The following is a 15,524-nucleotide window of genomic DNA, read 5'->3' as shown; positions in this document are numbered from 1 at the left end:
TGAGATCAAAAAACCCTTTGAAGTATCAACATTTTTAAAAGTACTGCCAGTAGCATTTTGGCATACAATCCTAAAGCACAGTGTATCTCTCTCCAGACTTAAAATGATGACACTCTAATTTTATTTATAAGCAAATGGTAACATGTCTCTCTCTGTTTTTAAAGCAAGAGTCATTCTTGCTGCAATTTCCTTGAATACCAACTACAAAGATGATTTATTGTTGGCACTTTCCAATATGCCAACCAAATAACTTATCTTTTTGGACCAAAATCTAGAATTTCATTGGCACTCTTGATGAAGGACTTCCTCTACCCATGCAGAAGGAAGAGCATCTCCTCAGCAACTCTTTTAGATAGTTTCCTGGAGCCATGCAAGGTTAAGTGACTTGCCAAGGTTCATACAGTTAGCATTTGACAGAGGCAAGACTTCTTGACTGAAGCTAGTTCTCATATTCATTATGCCATGCTGCTTTTGATGATAAATATAGTATCTAAATAATTAAGTATATCTCTTAGATTTGGAAATGAATTTTCTATGCCACTTGTTATGGTAAAAGCCAAAAAATGACACTTTTAAATACTTTCAAAATGCATTATTAAAAATCAAGTGTAGCAAGTACAAACTACTAACAGCTGGATAGATGTTTTTAGTGACCCACTTATTCCTAAAAAAATTAGGTAGGCAATGTGATAATTTTGTAAATAATGACTAATTGTCCTGAGAAAAAAGAACTTTTTCAGTCTTTAAACATAATGTGGATCCACAATATATTTCCCACTGAGGACTTGGTTCTCAGACCATGAACATGCTATTTTTTTTAGGCTGAAAAGTCACTTCAAAGGACAGAAATGAAAAGGACCCTATCTGTTCCCATCCCATCCTATACAAGATGATTTTATTAAAAAAGCATTTTTTAATTTGAGGATTTAATTTTGATACCATTCTTAAATCAATAACAGCATGCAAAAATCAAGTTTGCAATACTATAATAACAACTGTTTCAGATTTGGGAAATTTGAAATGTGTGTAAAATCTAATCACAGATTCATGATTTTATAAGTGTGGATCCTCCCTTCTCTGGTCTGAATCATAACATCTCTATGTAAATAGATCTATATGATCTGCTTTGGTTGGGGAAAAAATCCTCAATTGGTGACTACCGTATTTCACCACAAAATCATCACGGGTTTTTTGACAAAATTTTTGTCAAAATGAGGAGCGACCGTTATGTGAAGCTTTTAAAAATTGTGCCAATATTACTTAAAAATCATTTATTATGGAGTAGGTAGGTGCCGCAGTGGATAGAGCACCAGCCCTAGAGTCAGGAGGACCTGAGTTCAAATCCAGCCTCAGGCATATAACACTTAACCTGTGTAACTCTGAGCAAGTCACTTAACCCCAATTGCCTCACCCCACAAAAAAGAAATCATTTATTACTAAACTGTCTTTAGTACAAAATTAGGATGCATGAAATGCTTGTGAACATACATTAAAATCGAATACTAACAATGCATGTGTGCTGAGAATTCTAGGTTTGTAGCTCAGAATGCATAAGAGATAATTGTGTATCCATATGCCACTGGTGAATACTTTGCTGCTCTGTTTACCTTTTAAGTAGTGTGATGAACAGAATTGTACCATGCAACAATTACATGATGAAAGGTTATAAACCAATTTTTGATTGGAAAAAAAATACGGTGTGATGATTATGCAGTGAAATACAATACTTTTCTGATGAGCCTTCCTCTAAAAATTACTCCACTAGTTCAAATGATATATAACTTGTCCCCAGACCCATACCCAACAGGGTTTGTTTGTTTGTTTTAGCTACACAGAACCTTCTAAAATCCCTATTCCACTGGTATAGCCTTAGGGGACTCAGTCAGCCCCATGCCTCACTGAGGCATCTGTGTACAGCTTTAGCAAAGAAGGCCATTCAGTATTAACAAGGAAATTGGTTCTTATTTATTGCTTTCTAGTGGAATTTCCCTTTGGTTATGTTTATTTGGAAAATTGGACCTGCCCTTTGCTGTGGAAACACAGTGGTTGTCAAACCAGCAGAGCAGACCCCACTCACTGCTCTTCATACAGCATCACTAATCAAAGAGGTAAGTTTGCTAAGTCACAATGTGCTCTCTTACAATCTACCATGTAGAGGGGAAAAAAAAGAAGAAAAAAACTAGAATACCACCCTCCCTAATAACAAACATATATATCCAAATGAATGAATTTTTAAAAAAAATATTCGCTGGGTTCTCCCCCATTAGAATATGAGCTCCTTGAAGGCAGAGTATGTAAATTTGCCTTTCTTTGTATTCCTAGCCCACCCCACTCTCACCCCACCGTCCACCCCAGACAGAATGAGTGCTTAACAAAACCGTTTTCTTCGCCACTGCCTAGGACCATATGCCCTCATTTTCAGACCCTGCGGAGTGTACTCCTGCTACCATTCTCCTAACCCCTCCCTCCCTTCCATGGCTTTCTTTGAGACCTGTGATCACTTTGCCAAAGGGCCTGTTCTCTTGTTTCCACTCTCTATTCATGTGACTGACCTGACCATAACTCCCTTCATTGGCCACTAGTAACTCCCCTGTGTAGGTGGTCTCCCCTATTAGAATATAAACTCTTGGGGGGCTGGGGATTTCTTCCTTTTATATTTTTATCCCCAGCATCTAATGCAGTATTTAGCACACAAGTGCTTAATAAATGCTTTTATCATTTATTCAAGGTGCTTTTCTACTTATAGTGGTTTTAGATCCTTCTCTAGGATTAATCTGTGACTGTCACTCCTTTAGGCAGGATTTCCACCAGGAGTAGTGAATATTGTGCCTGGTTATGGACCCACGGCTGGAGCCGCCATTTCTTCTCACATGGATGTAGATAAAGTGGCTTTCACAGGGTCCACAGAGGTAAGACAATTTAAGTGTTAAGTCATCACCAGTGGTTAGAGGTATACTTAACGAAGCCATTTTAGGGTCAAGATTCCTTATAAAATACATTCTTGTCTAATAATTTGTATCTTACTATGGTCTTCAAATATACCATATAAGCAAGATGAGAAGTTTAGTGATAGTTTAGAGAAACAACTCTCTGTAATAGAATTCAGCAGGCATCCTTCAAGTGTCTCCTATTTGCAGGGGACTGCAGTAGGTCTGGGAGAACGTAAGCTCCTGGAGGGCAGGAGTTCTTTCACTTTTGTATTTCTATTCTCGGTGTCTAGTGCAGAGTCGATACATAATAGATATTTAATAAAAGCTTGTTGATAGATTGATAGAGGCCTGGTACCCTCCTAATCCCCACCAAACTGTCTTTCCTTACTGTGTTTGTCAAAATAAGCTTGAATTCTGTGAGCGCACCCCATGTGACAAGGTTGGAGAAGCCAGCGTGGGCTCGACATGTTGCATGTGTATGTGTAAGAGCTGGCTGTGATTACAAGTGGGTCAAGGTCAAAGACCTGCACATCCAAGGGATGATGTGTATGGTCATAGTACAATGATGGGTACTGTGATGACATGCAAATCGAGCCTGGAGATTGGAAGTTTGAAAAGAATGCTTTCCAGCTTTCCAGGTATCATTTCATAGGAACTGTGGTGAATGATATGCCAGGGCTAATGAGGTATTATGTGTTTATAGTGCTTTAGAGATTACAAAGTGCTTTTCTTGCAACAGTCGTATGAAAGATTGCCCAGACCTTCAAGTCAGAAACCTTGGATTTGAGTCCAATTTCTGTCATTAAGTTTCCGCAAAAAATTCAGCAAGTCATAACCTCTCTATGTTTCAGTTTGCTCTGCCACAAAATAAAGGGGTGGGATTAAATAAACTCTCTGGTCACATCCTATTCTGACATTCTGTGAGTTCAGTATTACAAGTGTTTACCATACCTGATCTATATATTACAGCCATGTTTCCATTTAAGTTTTAAAATACAACAGCAATTTAGAAATGCTATTAAGCTCATTTAAAACACGATTGTATGGGGCAATTAGGTAGTGTAGTGGACAGAGCACCAGCCCTGAAGTCAGGAGGATCTGAGTTCAAATGTGGCCAAACACCTGACACTTACTAGCTGTATTTAACCCCAATTGCCTAAAAAAAAAAAAACATGATTGTACCTCTTTTGTTTTTGTAAGAGCTTTATATTTCAAAGCTTTCATTAATATATGCTATTTGTCCATGTCAAATAAGTAGTTTGCAATACCTGCCATTTCATAGTGCTTCAAAATTCATGAAACACTATGCAGATTTTCTCATTTGATCCTCACAACAACCTTATGAGGTGGCCATGCAGGAATTATCATCCCTCTTTCATCCAGATGGAAATTGAAGCTCAGAGGAGTTGAGTAACCTGCCCATGGTCATACAATAAAATCAGGTCTTCCTGACTCCAAGTGTAGCTTTACAGAGTGTCAAGTATACCAGGGTATACTGCCTCATATGAGGTGTATGGGAAAACTAGCACCACTGATGTGAGGGCTTGCTGAGTCATTTTTCAAGGCTGCTCGTCCACCTTGGTGTCCAACCAGTCACCTAACTTTCATTTGTGGTTCCAAGAAGTCACACCTCAGTAATACCATTTGGGCCGGTTGGCTAAACCAGTTTGAGGGTGACCAAAAGGTCTCAAACCCATAGGTGAGTTCGGGGGCTTTCTACACTAAGCACGTGAAGATTTCCCATTCGAAGAATGAGTGAATGAGAAAAATGTGTTCCAATAGCCATGAAGCAGGCACTGTGTAGTGGTTAGAGTTTGGTCAGACATCAGACGTCAAGGGCATCTACTGCATCCTGGTCCATCTCCAGTCATCTTCACTTTTGTCTTGCCTTGTTCTTCAATGACTCTGGAAGAGAGAGTGAGGCTGACAGCAGCATAACTCTGCCTCACTTAAATCCAGTTCGTACACAAGTCAAGACATCACCCTGTGATATCATTGGTCCCCTTTGAAAATGAAGGACGAAAGAACACTGCCTCATATGGTGAAAGCACTAGTGAAGGATAGCCAAATAACACAACAGTATTTGAGAATGTCTACCATTTGGGCCCATTTAACATTAGAGCAGCTCAAATACCACTTCTTAGAAGACATAGCTTATACCCCATAATGTGGAATGGTTTTTCTGGCTCACAAACATTAAGCAAAGCTGTAACCCTTCTTCCTTAATTACACCTTCTATAATTTTTACTCAGTCAAGTAAATTTATTATCTTTAGATACAAGAAATATACAACTAATTCTGGTTTAAGTTAGATACTCCTAAATGTTATGGAATAAGGGAGAGTATTGGCTTCTTAACAACCTCAACTTAAACAAAATTAACCTATGGAAACTCTTTGAGAATAGAAAGCTGTAAAAGATAACCTTCTAGTGGAAGGAAGATCTTGGTCTTCTCAAATAAGAAATGTAGGTGTGGCATAGGAATATTAGGATGGGTATTTCAGATGGGCTCCAAACCATGTATTCCTAGATTTACTGAAGACAATTATATAAATGTCTCATCAAAAATAAAAAAAAATTATTCAGGTATCTTGGTGTAATTTATTGCAACAGTTATAACAGGAGGTTATACACTTTTATAGATGTATGCCTTACCTCCAAAGATACATATCACAGGCCCTGTATAGCCTGTCATCCTTTTCACTTCTTGTCTATGTTTTCCTTAGAGAATCTACCCAAAGCACTAAAAACTTTTCTTTTGTTATCTCTTAGATATTCATGTACCAAGTGTTGCTACTCATTCTTGCCTGCCTCCTTTTCTGATCAGACACATCCTTAGTTTTATCTTTTCTACCTCTCCATGAGTAGTTGTTGGTGGCATTCTGCAGCTTACTTACATGCACCTCATGTGTTTCCATTGGCTTTTGGATTATTTGTTATTTAAATTTTTCTTAGAATTTTGATGAGCCAGAGGTGGGCAATTTTAGGAGCAAATATTTTAGGATCAGTGAGAGCACTGCATTTTCCAAAATGTAATGGAGACTTCTCATTTTTCAATTAGGCATAGCTCATTATCTATCTTAAGTTATTGTCAAATTAAATATATTGTTGGACTTAATTGACAGGCTACCCAAATACTCCTTTCCAGGTTTCACTTAGTAGTCTGTGAGAGAAAATGGGATAGGAATAAGGAAATGGAGAAAGAATGGGAGCATAGAATCATAAAGTTTTGGAAGCAGAACAGATATAAGAAATCATATAATCCAAACGTCTGTCCAAGTAAAAAGAAATTGACAAGTCATTTTAATTGAGGGATATCTTGAGAATATCAAGACTTAAAAGTACAAGAACTGTATCTGGAGACCATCAGAAAGGAATGGTCCACCCTGCAGCTCTCCACCCTGAAATGCGTACAATAAAAGAATCCTAGCAGATAGGAAATGAGTCCTGGGGCAAAGTATACAAAGGCAGAATCTTTGAATAAAGGCTTCCAGCATTGAGGAAGACTGTCAAGAATGTGGATTTTTGAGGTACTTATAGCCAAAGGACATGTTTTTGGTATAAGTATTTACCTGGTTTTCATATATGTTTATTTATGTATGCTTATGTTGTCTCTCCTGATAGAATTTAAGCTTCTTGAGGACAGGAACTTTCATTTTTGCCTTTGTACCCCTAGTGCATAGCTCAGTGCCTAGCACATAGTAAGCTCTTAAAAATGGTTCCTCAGGCTCAAAGTCCCTTTCCCAACTCTTGTCAAAAAAGACAAGGGTATCATTTAATCAACATTTATCGACCTAGCATGTAAGGTCCTTTGGGAAATAGCTATAAGGTACCATCTTGACACTCTGTAAGCTTGTCATCTACTTGACAGATGAATTAATTAATCAATAAACATTTATTAAACACCTACTTTGAGCCAGGCACTGTGCTAAGTGCTGAGGATACAGAAAGTCAAAAAACAGTCATGTTCTCAAAGAGCTTACAACCTAATGGGGGAAGCAACATGCAAGCAAATGTATGCAAAACAAGCTATATACAAGATAATTAGGAGATAATAAAAAGAGGAAAAACATCGGAATTAAGAGGGGTTGTTGTTGTTCATCCTTCATTCTGGAAGAGGACCAATGATATCAGGAGGATGGTGTCTCCACTTACAATGTAATTGGGTTTAAGTGAGGCAGAGCTGTGTAAGTCACCAGTCCCACTTTCTCCTCCAGAGTTATTAGATTCCAGTGGCAAGCCACAGGTAAGGATGACTGGCAATGGCCCAGGATGCAGTGGGAGCCCTTAGCCTTTTTTAAGCTAAGGTCTTTCCCAGGTCTCAGTTTGTCTGAGACAATACCCGTTCACCAGTTAAAGGCTAGGTAAAAATTGAGGTAAAAGATGGCCTACTTTGCCTTAAAAAAAAAATCAATAAAGGAAGGATAGACCCACAGAGTTTCTGGACAGAACAGAAACAATTACTATTACATCAAAACCCAAACAAACAAGTGAGGCTTGGGCTGGGGCCTATTATTGGCCAGTCAGTGAGAGCTAGTGATCTGGGCTTAAAGGCATAGTCAAGTAGCTCTGTTTGAATCCCAATGGCCTTTATCAAAGCCTGATTTTTCAGAGCTATAATGAAAACTATATGAGACAAAAGAGTTAATTGTCCCAGTTTTTGAAAAATGATATAATGAATAAATAGGGAAGAAGAAAAAAGTCTAGCACCCAAAACCACAAGATACCTTGCAAAGTTTGAGCAATCAAAGTTTTCCTCCTCCAGAGGAGGAGGAAGAAGAAAAGGAGGAGGAGGAAGGGAAGGAGGAGGAGAAAGAGTGGAGAAGGAGGAGGAAGAAGAAGAGGAAGTTGGGGTGTTAGGGAAGGCTTCCTATAGACCGAGGGATTTTAGTTGGGATTTAAATGAAGCTAGGGAGGTCAGTAGTTGGGGTAGAAGAGGAAAAACTTTCCAGGCATGGGGTACAGACAGAGAAAATGCCTGGAGCTGAGAGATAGAATGCCTTGTCCACGAAACAGACTAACGGCCAGTGTCACTAGATCAAAGAGCATGTGCTGGAGAGTAAAATGTCAGAGGGCTGAAAAGGCAGGAGTCGGGTCAGGTTATGATATACCAATACCTGCATTATAAGGCTAATATATAGTGCAAGTTGTTGTTTCTCCTTCATTCTTGAAGAGGATTGATGACATCAGGAAGATAGATGTATTGACTTGCAAGTGAATTGGGTTTAAGTGAGAAAGGGCTGTGCAAAGTCACCAGCCTCACTTTCTCCTCTGGATCCATCTGGGTCCAATGGCAAGATAGAGATCAAAATGACTGGAGATGGCCCCACACGCAGTGGGAGATCTTGGCCTTTTTAAGCTAAGGTCTTTAACTGTTTGACTGAGGCAACACCCATTCAGGGATTAAAGCTAGGTAAGAAATGAGGCAAAAAATGGCCTCTTTTACCTAGTCCAAAAAAAAAAAATCAATCTGGAAGGGGAAGACCCTCAGGGTTTCTGGCCAAAATAGAAAGAATTGCTATTTAGACTTACTCTGAACCAAGTACTATAGGAATTCAGAGGAGAGAAGGATCACTTTCAGCTAGGATGATCAGGAAAAGCTTCATATAGAAGTTGGGATGTAACTTGCACTTTGACTCTAGGTAAGAGGTTAAAAAATGAAGCACATGAGTTGGGTGTTCTAGGTAGGAGGAAAAGATTGTGGAAAGACACATTGGGGGAAAAATTCAAAAAAGATTTATCGGTTTACAAGGAATCTGATTTGATTTCAGTGACAGATTGGCATAGGGAGAATAGTGAAACGCTAGAGATAAAAAAGTCACCAGAGATTTTTATATGGAAGTGTCTTTAGAGGTTATCTAGTTCAAATTCTTCCCCACTCCCACTTCCTCACCAAAGAATTGTCACGCTTCTCTTTTTAAATTATATTTTTCCTCAGTTACATGTGAAGATAATTTTAACATTTATTTTAAACAAATTTTGAGTTCCAAATTTTCTGTCTCCATCCTTCACCTCCCTCCCCCACCAGACAGTAAGCAGTTTGATATCGGTTATACATGTTCAGTCATATAACACATATTACCATATTAATCATGTTGTAAAAGAAGACACAGACCCAAATAAAAAACATAGAAAATGAAAAATATATACTTCGATCTGCATTCAGACTCCATCAGTTCTTTCTCGGGGGATAGATAGTATTTTTCATCATAGGTTCTTTGGAATTGTCTTGGATCATTGTATTGCGGAAAATATCGAAGTCATTCACAGCTGTTCATCCTACAGTATTGTTGTTACTATATATAGTGCTCTCCTGGTTCTGCTCATTTCACTTCACATCAGTTCATATAAGTCTTTCCAGGATTTTTCTGAAATCTGCCTGCTCATCATTTCATATAGCACAGTAATATTCTATTACAATCATAACACAACTTGTTCATCCATTTCCCAATTGAAAGGCATCCCCTCAATTTCCACTTCTTGGCTTCCTCAAAAATACCTGCTATAAATATTTTTGTACAAATAGATCCTCTCCCCCACCTTTTTTAAAATTTCTTTGGGGTGTAGACCTAGTAGTGGTACTTCTGGATCAAAGGATATGCACGATTTGGTTGCCCTTTGGCCATAGTTCCAGATTGCTCTCCAGAATGGTTAGATCAGTTCACAACTCCACCAAAAGTGCGTTAGTGTCCCAATTTTCTCACATCCCCTCCAACATTTATTATTTCCCTTTTCTGTCATATGAGTCAATCTGATAGGTGTGAAGTAGTGCTTTGCAGAGCTGTTGCATTTCTCTAATCAGTAGTGACTTAGAGCATTTTTTTTAATGTGACTATAGATAGCTTTGATTTCTTCATCTGAAAGTTGCCTGTTCACACTTGTAAGAAGTAGCCAAGCTGGAATTTGAAGCTAGGTACTCTGATTTCCAAACAGTACTCTTTCCAATCTACCCACTGATCCCTTAGCTTCAGGGTCAGTTGTGGTATCATTGACCCCCTCAATCTCTGATCCTGGGATCAGAGATCCTCTGAATCTGGGATTCCCAACTACTCCTCTACACCTGTGCTAAGCTGCTTTTTTTCTTTGTTTTCATATCATACTCATCTTCCTTAAAACCATGTGTCTTTGGGCACAGAAAGCTTTTATAACTAAAAATAGATTAACATTGCAAGTGAGATACCAACTGTCTAGACAGTTTAATGATTTTTCTCAAATGAAATCTGATTCTTTCCTTATTACATGAGTAGAAATCTCAGATAAACTATTCCTTCCTAAGAGGAGCACTCAGATCACCTTCTTTTTCATGCTCCATTTCAGGTTGGCAAGCTAATCAAAGAGGCTGCTGGGAAGAGCAATCTGAAGAGGGTTACCCTGGAGCTTGGGGGAAAGAGCCCTTGCATTATATTTGCTGATGCTGATCGTGAGTACAATTAATATTTTTACCTTTCTTTTCCCTTGATTTCCATTTTCTGACCAGTGTCATTCAAGGAGCTAAATTCTGGCTGGGTGGATCTCTTGATTTACTTTAACAAACAAATAGTCTTGTAAAGAGTTAACAGGCCTTGAAGTCAGAAGGATGATTGTCTTAAAGTCAGAAACCTTGGATTTGAATCCATGCTCTGGCATTAATAACTGCACACATTCAGCAAGTCATAGCCTCTCTCTGTCTGTTTGCTCTGCTATAAATAAGGGAGTGGGACTAAATAACTCTCAGGCCCAGTCCAGCACTGGTGTTCTTTGAGTTCAGTAGTACAAGTGCATGCCACACCCAACTATATATGGCAGTCTTGTTTTCATTTTATATTTTAAAAAAAAATAATAGCAATAATAGCACATTCTACCAAGGTCTTTTTCAGACTGCAAAAAAAAAAATCCAAATCCTATTTGCAGTAGCTCAAAGACTGAGCCAAATGAAGGACATTGTGACATTGTGATATCAACAGGAGGATTATTAAATTCAAGTCTAAAGGACACATGGCCCTTTGATTCATTGTACTCTACCATACTGCACTCAATGTTTTACCTGTGTAGCTTTCTAGATGATGATGTACTGTTATGATGTTTTGAAAAGGCTTTTTTTTTTTCACAAGAAGGACTTTATTAAGCATGTGAGAAAATAGCGCCCCTTTTTGCTTTAAACAATCTAAGTAAAATAAGGTGCTAAAGCAGAATTATCACAGAGGCTCCTAAACCAAAGACTGAATAAGATGCAACTACCTTTAGGACAGGAAATAAGGTAACTTTAGCAGTTTAGTAAAGGGATTTTAAAAATTCCTATAAATTACAGTTGATTTTCAGCTTCTTAGATGATTAGGATTTAAAGAAGAGTGTTGTTTTTTGATTTTAATAGTAATAGCTCATAATGGCTAACAGTGATAGAGTGCTTTAAGGTTTACAAATTACTTTATGTATATTGTATCATTTGATGCTCCCAATCCTGTGAGGTAGGTGTTATTGTTTTCCCCATTTGACAGATGAGGAAATTGAGGCTGAGAGAGGCTAAGTAATTAAGAACCAAGGCCACACAATCATTGAGTGTCTGAATCAGGATTTAAATTAAGGTCTTCTCAATTCCAAGTCCAGCACTCTAGCCATCAAACTAAGCTGCTTCTTACTTTTAGAAATAAGTATAAAACTCCCATCGTATTTTTAAATGTTCATTCCATTTTCTCCACGGTGGATGGGCAGGTAAGGTTTTATTATGAAATATAATGTATTTGAGGCATTTTGATGTTTTCTGGGAGGCAGGAATAAAAAGATTTCAAATATTAAAGAATCTTTAGGCTCTACCACAGATGTCACTTTTATAATAGGTTTATACATCAAAGACCAATTACTCCAGTCTTTTCAGAGTGATGCTTTGATGTTATTTAACACTGGAGTCTTAAATACAGCCATTTCAAGATTTCCCCCATTATCAAGTTTTTAATGCAAGCCCCAAAACAAATAATCAGTGACAGTCAAGTCCAAAATTCATTTAGACTGTCTGCTCGGTATTTTAAGGGTCAAAAAATACTCCCTCTTTTCTAGGGGGAGGGTAATAAAACTTTTATTTAGTCCCTACTTTGTGCTAAGCACTGTGCTGAGTGCCTTACAAATATTATCTTATTTGATCTTCACAACAACCTTTTGAGGTAGGTGCTATTATTATCGCCATTTCATATTTGAAGAAACTGAGGCAAACAGAGATTAAGTGACTTGTTAAGGTTACTAATTGTCTGAGTAACTAATAGTAACTAGATTTGAACTCAGGCCTTCCTTTGTAGATTAACTTTGGGGAGAAGATATTTTCCTTTCTACTAACCCGCAGCTTCATGCTGTTTCCTTTACAGTGGATAATGCTGTGCAATTTGCACAACATGGTGTGTTTTACCACCAAGGCCAGTGCTGCATCGCAGCATCGAGGATCTTTGTGGAAGAATCTATTTATGATGAGTTTGTCCAGCGGAGTGTGGAGCGTGCCAAGAAATACACTCTTGGGGATCCTCTGAATCCAACAGTACAACAAGGCCCTCAGGTAGGTGAGCCACACAGTGAGATACAATATGAGTTTTGCTGTTTTCTCTCTATGGATCTGGTCTTTCTTGGATGAAATGAGGATGATTTCTGTCTTGATGTCTTTCAAAAACTGACTGGAACAGGTTGGAACAGTGTTCAGAATTCCAGACCTTGTTCCTCTTGCCATTCTGTTTAATTAATTAATTAGTTAATTCCTGAAACCAATTAAGGCAAATTTGGAATTAAGACTGTGAGAAAGTTTTTTTTATTTTAAAAAATCCCACCAAATTCAGTAGGTAAAACAATTTTAATTCTTACCAGTGTCTTTTGCCTCCTGTGTTCACCAAATGAAACCTATGTGAAATTCACTCTTCTCTTCCCCAGTATCTTGCTTTTCTTTTCTATGTCCACGAAGTGTGCTTAGCCAACATGTGTTTACATGTCTTTGTCCTACGCTAAACACTGCAGTCACTCTGACCAGCGGATTTAGCACCCCACAGTGATCCTTGAAGATGGTCATCTCCTAAACACCCCCCTCCATCACATGAAAGGTATAAATATGTATACCTTTCATTTAGGCTACTAAAGCCAACTACTTCCTCCAGCAGATTGGTTTCTTTTTTTTCAAACTTTCTCCCAATCTGTTTAGTACCAAGCCAGCAAAATTGCTTTCTTTTCTTACTTCTCAGATCTCTTCCCTTTCCTGTTTGTACCACTCATCTTCTTCAGATTGAGGCTATACCAAATATGTAGTAGTTTGCCCCTCCACCTATGTCCACGATATTTTCTAATTTCTAAATACACATTGAGCTTCATTGAAATCACTCCCTTTGTTCTTCCCTTCAGTTTCACCTCCATGTATATTTAGACCCAGGTATTCTATTTTTTTTCCTACTATTCCAAGAAGAAAATAAGGATCCATAACCACTATTCCTTTTTCAACCAAGTTACCCAACAGGAAACTCAGGATTTAGAAGACTCTATACATAGAAAGCTAATGGTCCCAACACATACAAATTTTTACAATGAAGCAGTATTTCTATTTTTCCTCTGCCATTTTACAACTGTCCATTGCTTCTGTTATAAAGAAGATCCCAGACTCAGTTCCAAAGACTAGTGTCTCAAAGACTTTTTGTTAAAGAGGTTGAAGGTGCATCCTTTAAATTCTGTGGAGAAGCAGGCACACCTCCTTTGAAGGGGAGAGTACACCAAATACAGAAGCAAGAACAAGCTTTATAGTTAGTAATTGCCTAACTCCTCCCTTCTGGATCAGGATTGGTCCTAATCCTTCTGAGTTACAATCTTCTCTATAAGCCCTGTTCATATATTTTATGCACATATGATCCTCACCCCTTAACATACATTTTGGGCCCAGAATTATGTTGTCACTCCCACCCTGGGTGGAAAAGTTAGCCTGTCTGTGCTGATTTCTTATCTACTTATGTGGAAAATTAACTCTTTTATTTCTCACACTTCTAAAACACTTTTCAAGGAAGTTGACTGATTTGACCAAATTTGATAAGTAAAGAGGGTCAAGATGTTTCTTAATCTCGTTTTATGATTTGATCTTCCACATCAGAACGAATGTCAGAAAAATAGCATCATCTGTATTTTCAATGGAATTTGCTTAAGTTTGATTTCTTCAGAGAATATATTTTAAAAATGCATGTGGGGAAATTAAGAAGAATTTCTCCAATATAAAACCAAGATAGCTAGCTGTGGAACCCATATTGAGGTTCTCCCCATTAGATAGAGTAGGAGATCTATAGGAATTAGAATAAGAGAACTCAGGTGTTTTATTGCTTCCAAAAGAAAGAAGATATAGTTCTCTAAGAAACAAAGAGTTTGCCTGTCATTAGGCCAGTGATTTAACAGCTCATTAGACCTTAATCCCCCAAAATAATGAAAAGATTTTATCATAGATTACATTTAAACCAATAAGTATGTTAAGACAAAAAAAAAAAAAAAACGAAAAAAAAGAAGAAGAAGAAATCTGAAACACCCTTAGGGCTTCCACACAATTTAAAAATACCTTTTGTTGTCATTGTGGGAAAGAATTTATCGTAAAGACAGACTCCATTCACCTGAAACTTTTGGCCTATTGCTTCATCCTCCCATTTGATAGGTCAGTTCTTAAGACTCTTTTCCACTGTGAAGACAAAAGATAAATATTTTATAGTTGAGTTTTTACATCTGACCACAAAAATTGCAACATAAAATAAACTTGATAGACAATTCACTGTAAATTGCCTATGTTTACCTGAAACTGAATATGGAATGTGAATCATATGAGATATTCAATAGCCCATTCACTTACCCACAATCTTAGTATTCTAATAAGACTCCCTGAGTCTCAGGAGGGACCTAGTCCAGATCTAGAATATATAGATCTAGAATGTCTGGAATATTTCAGACATGTCTGTACTCATGGAGGACCCTAAAAATTGCTCCATGATTCAAGTTTGGGGACAGGATTTGAACCAAGTTCTTTGATTCCAAATCCAGCGTTCTTTTCTACTTTCTGTTCTCAAGGAGTCTCAGAAAAGCAGATCAATTTGGGCTGGACTAGTTAGAGAAGAAGGTTTGAGCCGGGCCTAAAGGAATAATGAGATTTGTAAAGACATGGATGCATGAGGGACCATTCCAGGAAAAGGCAATAACAAAGAGGTGGCAAACTGTGTGGTATATATTTAAGTCATTAAAAAGACCAGCCTTTCTGGGAGAAGAGGGTACTTAAATGGGGAGTGGTGAGAACTAAAGTCATATATAAAGGGTGTGGTTAGATTACGAAGAGGTTTGAAAATGAAAGCCAAGATGAAGATTTTTGACTTAATGAAATAAATAGTAAAGATGATGAAAGTGGTGTTTTACAAAGATTAGGCTGACAAGCTTTGTATAGGCAGAATGGATTAGAGAAGAGAGAGAAGGCTGTTGCAATAATCTAGACTTGAGGTGATTGGACTAGAGTGATAACAGCAGGAATGGAGAGGAAGGATCAAATATGAAGGACATTTTATAGGATAGATGGGGAAAGTAGGGGAAGAAGAGGAAAGTATCATTTAAAATATTGAACCCATTTAAGAAACAGAAAACCAAG

General features: G+C 37.8%; 1 pseudogene; it reads left to right on the top strand.

The window, feature by feature from the left end:
• The window catches only part of LOC114052148, a 65,173-nt pseudogene that overhangs the window by 36,280 nt on the left and 13,369 nt on the right, over positions 1–15,524 (top strand).

Source organism: Vombatus ursinus, unplaced genomic scaffold (genome assembly GCF_900497805.2).
Source record: "Vombatus ursinus unplaced genomic scaffold, bare-nosed wombat genome assembly UNPS02014807.1, whole genome shotgun sequence".
In the NCBI taxonomy this organism is placed as follows: Eukaryota; Metazoa; Chordata; class Mammalia; order Diprotodontia; family Vombatidae; genus Vombatus; species Vombatus ursinus.
This window is presented reverse-complemented; position numbering and strand designations above follow the sequence as displayed.